We start from the raw sequence: 12674 nt of genomic DNA, 5'->3' as shown, positions 1-12674 counted from the left end.
ACCCAGTCCCGGTCCTCCTCAGGCTGCAGCTACCACCCAGTCCCGGTCCTCCTCAGGCTGCTCTCCTCGCACCTCATCAGAGGCTTCCTTAGTTACTCTCAGTCTCGCCCACCCCACTCATCACTGCCAGAGAAACTTTTCCTAAGGATAGCTCTGATATCAACCCTAGGATCTAAAAACTTTAGTGGGTCTTCGTGACCAATAGGATAACCCCAAAATCTCAGCACGACATTCAGACCATGATTTGTCCTACCTAGCTACCTGCCCATTTTGTTTCCCACCACTTTTTTTCATGCATTTTATAGTTATATTGACTCAACTTTTTTCAAAGTTGTTTAAACTTTGCAAGTCAATTTTCTTTTTGTTTTTTTCCAAGTCAATTTTCTGCTCTGAAAATAGGGAGCAGCATCTAGCTCGAAGGTTTGCTAGAGAATTAAAATTAGCTCATACATGTAAAATCATTTAGCACAGTCACTGACAGGTAACACTAACTCAATAACAGTTATTAGCATCCTTCCTTAAAACATCTAGCACAGAGCCTTGAAACGAGTGACTGGGAAACGTTTTGGAATTGTTCAATGTACAATGGCTCTAAGAGATCTTTTGCTAAATAATTCATTCCAAGTCTATTTCTCTTCTAATCCAACCTTCCTAGACTGAAAATTGTCAGTCCCGGAAATAAGAGATCCAAATTAAATTCATATCAGCAAATTCTCATGGAAGAAAGATAACAAGAATGTCATTTTTTGGAAAGTTATATCTCAAAAGACAAATGGAAAGATCCCTTTTGATCACTGCTTGCCCCTAGATTACAGAGATAGGGGAAGTGGACTGTCAATGCCTGAGTGACAGTGGGCAGTGATCAGCTTACTTGTATGTCTAAATCTCACAGCCCAGAATGAGGCAGCCCCACACTCTCAGGCCACAGCTGGCTAGTCAGGCTACAGCTGGCTAGTCAGGCTTGGGCACTGGCCAGGAACCACCTCCCCTCCCAACACTCATTGCCTAGGGAAAGTGTGCAGTGCAGGCCCCACATCTGCTGCTGAGGTCCTAAGACCTGCCTTGTCCCCACCCTCCCCAGGCGTGCCTGCTTGGCTTTCTTGGAATCAGATAACATTCTTCTAACAAGTCCCTTTCTTGAGCTAATTTGAGTAAGTTTTAATTCACTGCAAGCTGATGTGTTCCATCTGAATCAAGGGCTCTAAGAAGGAAGTCTCAGAGGGGGCTAAAACACAGGCATTTTTACCTCCTTGTACATTTTCACATGGATGGGTGACTCCCCCGAGTGTTTATTAATTGAGTTCCTGTGAACCAGCATAACTCCCCAATGTTTATTTTGATTAAACCCCCACTCCCACCTATCCTGATTCCCTGTACTGTCCAGCAATTACAAGCCTGGTTTGTGTTGGAATTCAGAGGCAGCAAGGAGCAGGTAGGGGAAGCTGGTTCCCTGACAACGAAGAGAGAGCGGCAACTGAGCTGAAGCCTTGAGCCTCAGAGGAGGCGGCAGCTCGGGGAGAGGGTGAGGGCGTAGGGCACAGGGCCAAGTGAAGAGGTACCTTCACATGTACCTGACAAAGGTTTCACTAAATCACCAGGAAATGCAGCTTTCTTAGCAAACAATAATGGCAAGAAGAACATTTTTCAACTCTCGAATCAAATGATTTTTTTAAAGTGGTAAACCTTAAACACTAAAAAAAAAATTTAAAAACCTATATGGAGTTAACAGGAATGACTTATCTAATTATCCAAGTATGTTCCCTTTTGAAAATAAAGCTTTCATGAAGAAAATGAAGACATGAAAAAATAAGGGGAATCATTGTATTATAGCACAACTGAATAGACAGGGTCATGATTAGACACAGGAATAATTTTCCTTTCCTGCCTCAGCAACAACCTGTGCTGGATTTTTAAAGGATAAAAAGATGAAGAGACACAGTCATTACCACCCAGAAGCTGACAATCTTATGAGGCAGCATATGTGTACACTTAAAACCCTTCTCAGAAACCTCTATATTCCAGGATATGCTTTCTAAGGTTCTGATGGTTACAAACGACTCTGAAGATGTGTGAGAGGGAGCCATTTTTTGCTGAGGCACGAATCTGTGCTTGTAATGCTTGAATCACACAGCTAGTCATTATGTTCACTTGACCTCCCAGTAATGAAACTTGGTGCTCCAAGGGTACAAGAAAAGCTGGGTATTCACAAGCTCTCTGGACAGATCCCTGGAAAATGTGAAGCGTCTACTGTGAAATATAAAGCAAAGCATCTCAGAGCCCTGACAGACAAAGAGCAATGAAAACATAGGATATAGCTATGACTCTACAAAATTCTCATCATTTCCCAGGCACGATTTATGGATTTCCCTGTCCCTTGTAAGAGAATTACTCTCTTACTGAGTTGCTCCAGAGAGATTAAAATATGGCATTCCGGATTAGACCTGTCCCATTTCTATTGTCAAACTAAAAATTTTTATCAATATCTTTTAAAATGCTAATGAGCATTCATGCTTCCATCAGCAACTAGGATGCTGAGACAGCACAAAGAAAGTGCCTAGATGCTGCAATGTTAGCGAGATCCTCCTCAATAAAACATAAATGGATGGCAACATCTGGACTCTTTCAAGATATCTTCCATAATTACTAACTGATTCAAAACGATGCGATTAGGTTTAGGGGTGGGGAGAAGAGGGGAACTATTTCCTGATGAGGTCCTGGTTGGTCAAGGAGGGAAGGTGACAGAAAACACTGCAGAGATATTGCTGACTACATTTTCTATGCATCGCCGCCCCACCTACCTACTTCTCTGGCAGGAGCTCCATTTTTATGAGGAAGCAAGGAAGGGAAATGTACAAGAATCTGCTTCTGCTAAGAACTTTAAAAAAAACACTTGAAAACAGAGCATATAAAGCTGTAAAGTGTTCTCAACTGCCAGCATCATTTAAAAAAGGCATTCACGGCTGATTGAGTACATACAGTGTACTCAATTATGGCTGATAATGAGTAACATTCCAGCTTTCTACATTTTTAGCCAGGGAGTTAAGTCAGAGCATCCTACTTTAAATTTCCTTGATAAGTGAATTATTACAACTTCTACAAAACTTAAGATTTAAAGAGAAATGTTAAGTACTACTCTAAAAATGTGAAGTTTTGTTCAGAAATAGGCAATTCTCAAAAAAAGTAGCAGAAATGGCTATATCGATGCATTATAGCATATGACTATTGACTTTTGAGTATAATGCTGGACACTACTTCATTTTTATTTTTCATAACAGGAAGCACTTGAACAGGATCTAAGAGGTACTCTTGGGTAGAGAGCTGACTTTCCTGACGCATCTTGGAAAATGGCACTATGATTCAATTTTTAAGTGGCCTACTGCAGGGGTAAAAAAATACTTTCTGCAAAGTGAAGAGAGTAATATTTTAGGCTTTGTGGGTCATATGATCTCTGTCACAACTAGTCAACTCTGCTGTTACAGCATGAAAGCAGCCACAGACCATACGTAAACAAATGAGCATGGCTGTGTTCCAATAAAACTTTATTTTTTTTCAAAGATTGGCACCTGAGCTAACGTCTATTGCCCATCTTCTTTTTTTTTTTCTTCTTCTCCCCAAAGTCCCTAATACATAGTTGCATATTCTAGTTGTAGGTCCTTCTGGCTCGGCTATGTGGGATGCGCTTCAGCATGGCTTGATGAGTGGTGCCATGTCAGCACCCAGGATCCAAACTGGCAAAACCCCAGGCCACCAAAGTGGAGTGAGCAAACTTAATCACTAGGCCACGGGGCCAGCCCCCTAACAAAACTTTATTTAGAGAAACAGACTATGGGCTGAATTTAGCCATCAGGCAAACTCCCAGTCTACAAGAACTTTCTTAGGAAAGCCTTTCTTCCAACACAATTCTTATACTTTTAAACTCTAGAACAGAATAACCCTCAGGGTACAGTTGTTGCAATAAAGCAGCTGTTCTCTGTCTCTGGCTGTACGTTAGAATCACCTGGGAAGATGTGAAAAATTCTGTTGCCAGGCTGCACCCCACATTAAAGAATTCCTGGAGATAGGGCCCAGGCACCAGTATTATTTTTTAAGCTCCACAGATGATCTAATGTGCAGCCAAGGTTGAGAACCTCTGTGAAGGAAGTCTCTAGCAGCAACTGTAATTAATTGTTCACTTACCTTATTGTTTAAGCTCTCTGTGTCGCTCACCTAAATATCTAACCACTGCAAGCCATCTACAGCCAAGCAACTTTCTCTTTGTGAGAAAAGGAAAGATGACACTCATTACAATTTACTGAATGTCTACTTTGTGTCAAGTCCTTAAATGAGTATTTTATATCTTATGAATTAGGTATTATCATCATCTCCACTGACCTCTGAAGAAACCAAAGTTAGAGAGGTTATATACTTTCTCAAAGACCACAGCAAATGTGCAGTCAGAATCTAAACCCAGGTCTGACTCCAGAGCCCAGGAGCTTGTTGGAGATTCTCACACTATCCCCTCCTCTAAGAAGACAAGGAGAGAAGTCTTGCAAGCCTACTAAATTCATCAAGAGATGCCACCAGATACCAGATTCACTGATCAAAATAGTCATTGTGGTATAGTTAGAACATGCTTTCAGATGACAGAACGATAGTCACGTTCCTGTAATTTAGTCAAATAATACACAAATTGATAAACAAATTCACATCCTTTCCTCACAGAGACCTTAAGAAAAATTCTTCCTTTAAAAAGACAACCTCTGAAATGTACTGAAGATTAAAAAAAAAAATGAATATACTAGATTTTTCTGTAAATAGATTTGCTTAATCATGTTTGTGGGTTTTTTTTCTTTTAATATCAGAAATGTCAATTCCATTAAGTAGAAGGAAAATTAGTATAAATTACTACAAATACTGAATTAGGAATATGTTTAAAAACAGAAAGCTTTATCACTTTCATATTGGATTTGTGATAATTTACTGTGAAATACTTCAGTATTAGTGATATGAGAAAAATTAATCTGAACCAGCACCTAGGGGTTGGTAACATACAAAGTATTCTCATCTGTAGCCATACCTTAGACTTGATTTCATCTGGCAAAATTAGTGGCACTTGAGATTTGTGATTGGTTAATAGTGGTGAACAGTCGCAAACAAAACCCACTGCCATGCATGTACAAGGTTTAAGACAGCAGCCAACTCCACAGTCTATGACAGGGGCTGTGTGGAACCTGATGACTTGTGCCTTTCTGTTCCTCTGAGTACCGCTGCCACCTCAGCTGACTACATGATCTGCCAAAACAAGCATGAAACAGCACATCCCTGTGAGTGAGCTGTTCAAGCCAAGTGTTGGCTTATCAGATTTCGAGCAACAGATAGGTGGTATGGCCATGTCTACCTGCTAAAAATGTCTGCATGCTTTCACTGTGAAGCATCACTGATTTCTAGGATGCCAGGGTGGTGGGAGAGGTGCCTGTCTCTTCAGTTCCTACTATGGAGGCTACCACAGTTGGCCATGGCATGGGCCAGTTCACTACAACATCATCTACCACAGTGGCATGGGCCAGTTCACTACAACATCATCTAAGTCTTAACTCCATTCAGTTATCTCTAACATACTATCAAGAAGAATTTCTAACAACCTACTTTCATGAATGGGGGGGGGCATTTAAGATTAACACATGTGTTGTTTATATTCAAATACAGTTCCTGCAGTTGATCCTATTTATACCCTGATTTGCTTGACAAACCCCCTCATCCCCACAAAGGTGGGCTTCGGCCCAGTTGAGCCATTTACCCACCAAATGCCTCTATTTACTAAGCAACTACGATGTGAAAATCACTGTCCTCAAACAGAGTCTGAGATTCATTATACTGATTTATTTTGTTAGGGCACTGAAATCTTCAAAACTGCTTTGTCCCTCTTTTTGTTTCTGTTTCTGTCAACAGAATCAATTACGTTCAAAGATGAAATCACTGTCCAACATTTCTGGGGTAATAAAAAGAATATAAAAGGAGTCAGTCTTTTAGTACTGAAGATTATTAACTAGTTTTAAATACCAAAGAAGAGCCAAAGCTCCAGGGAAAAGCAAAAATGTCTAAGGTCAGCAGCTACTGTGGATTTACATTTCACAGCTTCGAAAAGAAGTTTTGAAGTTCAGAAGGTCAAAGAGTTACATTTTAGCTCTGCCAATCAGTATGAGATACTACCAGCCCTTTCATCACACTTCACAAATCTGGAAAATCTTTCACCACCAGCAGACCCAGGAGACATCATCAGATAAAATATCAGCACATCAGACAGTTTATAATCTCAAGATGTTGGATAATGTTCCAAATGTACTTTTTTCTTTCTTCTTTCAACCAACAAGAATGCTCACAGTAGACAGCCTCTGGGCATACACTTCAGCATCAAAATGTGAGACAGTTTATCCCTGTGTCCACAGATGTGCCCCTGACTCCAAAGCCTTAAGTTACTACAGCCTTGAAAGTCTTAAATTGGGACATGGATGATGAATTAAATTTCAGGGAAATGCTTTCTTCATCCATCTGGCAGCTGATGACACATTTAGTACTCTTTATTGCCTATCTGTTTCAAGGAAAATGCTGTGATTTAAGCACAGCAAATATTCCCGCAGGGAAAGTTATCAGCTAGATGGAAGGGACTCTGAGGAGCTTGGGCCAAGGAAACAGATCATGGGCTGAGGTCAAGGAGAAAATGGAGGATCAGGAAGAGGGGGATTAAGAGAAGAAAACATCAGTGGTGGTGAAATTCTAGGATTTGAAGGGGAGAGAAAAGAATGAGCAAGGAGTGATTTGGTCTGGAGAACAAAAGGACTGGAAGGAGAACAAAGCAATAAAATTGATGAGGAGAGAGACTTTTGAGGCTCTCAAAAAGGATAATGGACAGAAAGCTATTGAGCGAGCAGCCTAAGAAAAGACATTTGAATGGTTGATAAAGAGATAAAAGCAGAGAGAAGAGGTGTGGTAGCCAGCCTCCAAAATGGTTCCCATGAGCCTCACCTCCTGATTTTCATGGCCCTGTGCAGTCACTTCCCATCCTGAACTGGGCTGACACATGTGACTACTAAGATATTACAGACATGATGGTGTCTGACTTCCAAGGCTAGGTCATAGAAAGGAGAGCTTCTGCATGACACTCTTTCTTTCAGATCACTTGCTCTGGGGAAACCCAGCTGCCATGTTCTAAGGATACTCAAGCCAACTTATGAAGAGGTCCACATGGTGAGGAACTGAGGTCTCCTGCCAAGAGCCAGCACCAATTTGCCACCAAGTGAGTGAGTCACCTTGGAGGGAGATCCCCCATTTCCAGTCAAGTCCTCAGGTGACTGGAGCCCTGGTGTACATCTTGACTACAACTTCATCAAAGATCTTAAGCCAGAACCTTCCAGTTAAGCTGCTCCTAAATCCTTGACTCACAAGAACTGTGTAAGAAAATAAATTTTTACGGTTGTTTTAAGCTGCTGAATTTTTGGATAACTTGTTACTAATAGAAGTATCTATAGATTACTAATAGAGTTGAAGTATGTACAGAGGGCAGGAAAGCAGAGATAAAGGATCGAGTTGGGAAGGAAAATCATAATAGAGAGAAAAGCAGAGGAGGTAATGAAATTTGGAGTCTGACTTCTCTCACTTCTTCTTCCTTCTTCTACACTATTGCATGTCAACATTTTTGTAAGTAAAACTTCCCTCATGAAGTTCCCTCATGAAGTTTAGTGAAAACTAAACCTGGGAACCCCAAGGCTTACATAGGAAAGAGTCACGAAGCCATTCTAAGTGCTTTCTCTATATTTAATCAATTAACCTCAACCCTGTGCAGCAGGTCCTACTGATCCCCTTTTTACAAATAAGGGTGATGTGACTTGCCAAAGGTCACATAATGGCTAGTGAGCAGCCAGGCCAAGATCAAACCCAGCCACTCTGGTTGCAGAGCTCATGCATTTAACCACTACAACACCATCTTGTGTCTGTCTCCAAAACGGAGCAGGCAGCTGAGCACAGAGGGAGCTCTGGGCTTCCTTCCTTTTTGAGGCTCTCTTTCTGTAACTGCACACTAGGAGGCAACCATTTCTGCCTTAATCCTCTGGCCTAAGTAGGCCAAAGATTCTTGTCCCAACTTGGCTCCCCTTAGCTTAACTGGAACAGATTGGAACATTCACAGAAAACTTTAATAATTAAGGAGGATAAAAGAAAAATAAATAAGAGTCCTGAGAAGCTACGCACCCTCCTGACACTGGCTTAGTGCAGCTTGGCATGAACTGCAAAGGCCTTTGGACTCCCCATGTGCCCGACTGTGATAGGTACCTGGCAGCACTGTGGTGGAGGCGGCTCATGTCCAGCCTACAGAAATGCCTTCTCCCCAGGGGACTATCACTATGAGTGCCTTGCCTTTTAGGAAGGCCAGATTCACATACAAAAAGTGAAGCCTAGTTCTAACACCTAGGGATCAGGTTCCAGGGAAGAGGCCCAATGAGGACCTGCCAAGTGGCCCTAGCAACTCATTTTATGAATTTTTGGTCTGATCGTGTTGTTTCCAATCATTGGTTTAACAGACTAGCCTTGCTTTCTCACTGTGTCCTTAGCGGCTAGTAATGGTTATGAGCATGGGCTCTGCTTTCAAATCCCAGCTATGCCACCATACTCACATTGTGACTTCCATCACAGGCCCACTATGTAACATCATCTCATATCTATGCCCCCTGGGTTTGCTGGGTCTGGACTACACTTTCTGTTTCCAGTCTATGCCAATCTCCACAATAGTCAGCACCATTGCTAGTTTCCAAAGAAAACCAATAACCCTAACTTACTGTGAACTTTGTCATTTTACTAAAGCTTTATGGGGTCAGGAAGAAGTGCTGGACACACAATATAGACCATTTCATTTGAAAAGAATTCCCATTAGATACCTGTTAGCAATCTCTTCCCCCAAGTCTCCCAGAAAGAGCTGTCAACAGTTCTCTATCTTTCCACCTGCCTTCATCCAACTTCTCTTCCACCTCAGAACTGCCTGTCCCTTTTCCCAACCCTCCCCTCCTGTTCCTTTCCTAATCTCTCAGCCCTTTTTTATTCAAAGCACTTGTGCATATCTAAATCCAGATACTCAGTAAGCAAACCATCCCCAGCATTCTCTCTCCTAAAAGACTGACATAGCACAGCTTTTCCAAGGGGTGCCTGTGTTACAGCCATTGAATCAGACCCACCAGTGATGGGGAAAAAGTCAGGGGTTAGAGACAGAAACCCTAAAAGGGTCAGAGATCCAGATTGGCCACTGGCACCGCCAGTAAGTCACTTCACATCTTTGAACCTCAGTTTCTCCATCTATAAAATGAAAACTAAAAGATCTGAGACCACTCTCAGTTTTCACATTGTAGGTTTTAGGTAGCTAGGAAAACAAAAAAGTCATAATCGAGGTAGAACTCTCAGTTGTCCTGATGTCTTTCAGTCTTGGATTTAGAGAACCTTAATTACTTGGCTGCCACCATGTTTCTTACACTCTCATCTTGTAAAAATTCTTTATAACTTGAAGAAGGCTCTGCTTCCTCTCCCAGCTTTGGTCTAGCCCCTCAAAGAGCAGGATCTTTTATGAATGCATATGAACGGAGCAGAGCTGTCTGCCTCACAAGAGTATCATAGAGAAAACTATGAGTACTCTTGTGGGAAGTGGGCTGTTTCTGCATTTCTCACATCTTTTTCAGTGAGCAAACAAAAATGGTACTGACACACTGTGGTCAGAGATTTAACATTATATCATCACTCTATTTTCATTTTTAGTTATTTCAATGTTCCCATCAAAATACCAAAATGATTCCCAGAAACTGGCACAAAGGGTGGGGGGGGGGGGTAAATTGTGACAGAATATCAAATTCTGCTTATCTTTGACTTGACTTTGCTTAATTCCCTACTAAGTAAAATCCAGACAGTAAAAAAAACCATCTGTCCAAAGCTGTGTCCTGGCAGAGAGAGAGATGTGTTAACTCCTGCACATGCTGCCCTGGTTTGTGCTTGCTTGCTTGCACTGGTTTGGTTTGCTTGCTTTTGTCAATTCTCTGATTCTCTGGAAAAAGATTATCCACCCCCAAAGCCATTAAAGCATCTAACCAGGATAAATAGTGGTAAAGAGTTCCTGCCCATGAAAAACAGCCCTCCATTGTCAGACATTCCCTCTTAATTGATCTTAATAAGCTATTTTAAATGAAGTGGAAGGAAAAACCATAGCACTAACACATGGTAATTATCTGTAATTCTCCTCTTTTAATGTCACTGAATAGAGAAAATAATGCAAACGTGGACAGATGCTGACTAGAGCTTTACAATGACATCAAAATTAGGGTATTTTGTACAGTAAGTAACATGACGAAGTTGTAGTATTTCAAAGGCAGGTTTTCATCCCAAGGACAATACATACCGTGGATTGCTGGAATCGTGATGAGATGAAATTTTCACAAGGCACAACCCATGGGAATAGCAGGGGTAGAGATGTTTAACACTGTCCTAAAAGGTGATCACTATGGCAGAGACTCATATGGCTGCTAATATTTAATGTAAAATTCAGTGATTCTATATCAGTTTTAAAGTGAGAGGAAAAGAAACAGACTCCCCAGTCTCCTAGACAGGTTTTTTGGCAACTACAAGAACTATAATTCTAGCATTTTTAGAGGTAAGTTAAAATCAAGCATCCTTATTTTACAGATGAGACAAAGAAAACCCAGAGGAGGTATCACAGCTGCTAGCAAAGGCTGCAGGCACGGTGGAGGAGAAAGGGGGTAAGAGTCATGGACAGACTACTACTCTTCCTTTTTTTTAAGGAAGATTAGCCCTGAGCTAACACCTGCTGCCAACCCTCCTCTTTTTTTTTGCTGAGGAAGACTGGCCCCAAGCTAACATCCGTGCCTATCTTCCTCTACTTTATATGTGGGATGCCTGCCACAGTATGGCTTGACAAGTGGTGTGTAGGCCTGCACCCAGGATCCAAACCAGTGACCCCTGGGCCACTGAAGTGGAACGTGCGAACTTAACCACTATACCACCGGGCTGGCCCCATAGACCACTACTCTTTATGTTACCGTTAACCTCATTTTCAATCTTGACCCATAATCAACATTCCCCTTAACCTTCTTTATCTCTTTCAGCATCAATAAGTAATCCTTAAGAACTTACTACATGCCACAAAACTGCATGCTAAATGCTAGGGTTACCATAATAATTAAGATACACCTAGCATAGTGAGAATAATTTATCTAACATCTCAGCAATAATACAACTTATTATCATGTTTTTTAAATGTCATCCATCTTCACTCCAGAAATGCAAGTGATCTTGTGTGAGTTTGCACCATGCATGAAGGAGCGGGTGTATACTCAGAGGATTAACATGTATTTCCTTGAAATGATCAGCTATCCAGTCCTGAAGCTAATAAGCAGCATCCATTGCTAATAAGCAGCATCAATTGACCTAATGGCAAGAAGGAAAAAGGACTACCTTGGGCTTAGAGTTGAAGATGGACTAGGAAGAAAGATGGGAGCCCAGGTTACCACTGGATAACAAAAAAGGGGAAAATGACCAAGACCCCAGGTAAGCAGGGACTAAGGTACCGGCCTGGAAGTCCACATGTAGCCCTAGGTCAAGGATCCCAGCCCTGCCTGGAGCAACAGCCTGAGGGAGAAACACTAAAACGTGGCTCACTGGAAAGCTTATGATGGGTTTGCCCTAGTTAACTATTACCAGCACTTGCTTTTCCTTCAACAAATTACAAAACACTGAAACTAAAAAGAGGTGAATCAACTTGAATTATTTTTACTTTAGTTCTTTTGAGAGTTACTCAGAGTAAAAACAGTGCACCTGCTATCCTGGGGAAAATAAGTTGGGAAAGAAAAGCTGAAAATAATTAGCTTATTAGTGAATTTTAATTTACATAACCTTTTCGGAATTGACAGTTAAGAATTCCATTGAAATTATATGATAAACTAACCTAAGCCAATTTAGCACTTAGAAAATGTCTGGCTCTTTTGAGAAACATAAGGAGCTTCCAGTACTTAGAGGCAGGTAAGAGCTATGTACTCCCTACTCCCAAATTACTACAGTCATGTGTCACTTAACGACGGGGATATCTTCTAAGAAATGCATCGTTACGCAATGTCGTCATTGTGCTAATATCAGAGTATACTTACCTAGATGGTATAGCCTACTACATACCTAGGCTATATGATACTAATCTTACGGGACCACCATCATGTACGTGGTCCACCACTGACCAAAACATAGTTATGTGGCACATGACTGTACCAGTCTCAGTTCAAATTCTGCCACGGTACATAAACAAGCAAGCACAAAACCAATCGGTCCTTTTTTTGGGGGGGAGTTTCTCTTTTTGATTTCAGGCACTTAGGTGAGAATCATACAAGTTCACTCTGAAGTAGTCATAACATTCTCAGGGCAGGACAAGCAAACTTTACCGTCAGGTGGAGAACGGAACCCTTTGAGAAGTGGGGGGAGTCGCAGCCCTCACTGTTCTGCAGGTGTCAGGATGCTGTGCCTGGCAGGTTCTCAGTCCCCTCTCACCCATGGGTCGTGAGGTTCTTACCATTCATTTTACTAATTAAAAATATTTTTCAACATCCTTAAGGTAAAGAAAACCACTTAGAGGATATCTGAAGTGTTTAGGCAACCAACTTCAG

The 12674-nt window shown here is 41.4% G+C and overlaps 1 protein-coding gene across 14 annotated transcripts in view; it reads right to left on the bottom strand.

Annotated features, from left to right (window-relative positions):
* The window catches only part of DCLK2 (doublecortin like kinase 2), a 229018-nt gene that overhangs the window by 128856 nt on the left and 87488 nt on the right, over positions 1–12674 (bottom strand). The window lies entirely within an intron of this gene.

Source organism: Equus asinus, chromosome 3, assembly GCF_041296235.1.
Source record: "Equus asinus isolate D_3611 breed Donkey chromosome 3, EquAss-T2T_v2, whole genome shotgun sequence".
Lineage (NCBI taxonomy): Eukaryota > Metazoa > Chordata > Mammalia > Perissodactyla > Equidae > Equus > Equus asinus.
This window is presented reverse-complemented; position numbering and strand designations above follow the sequence as displayed.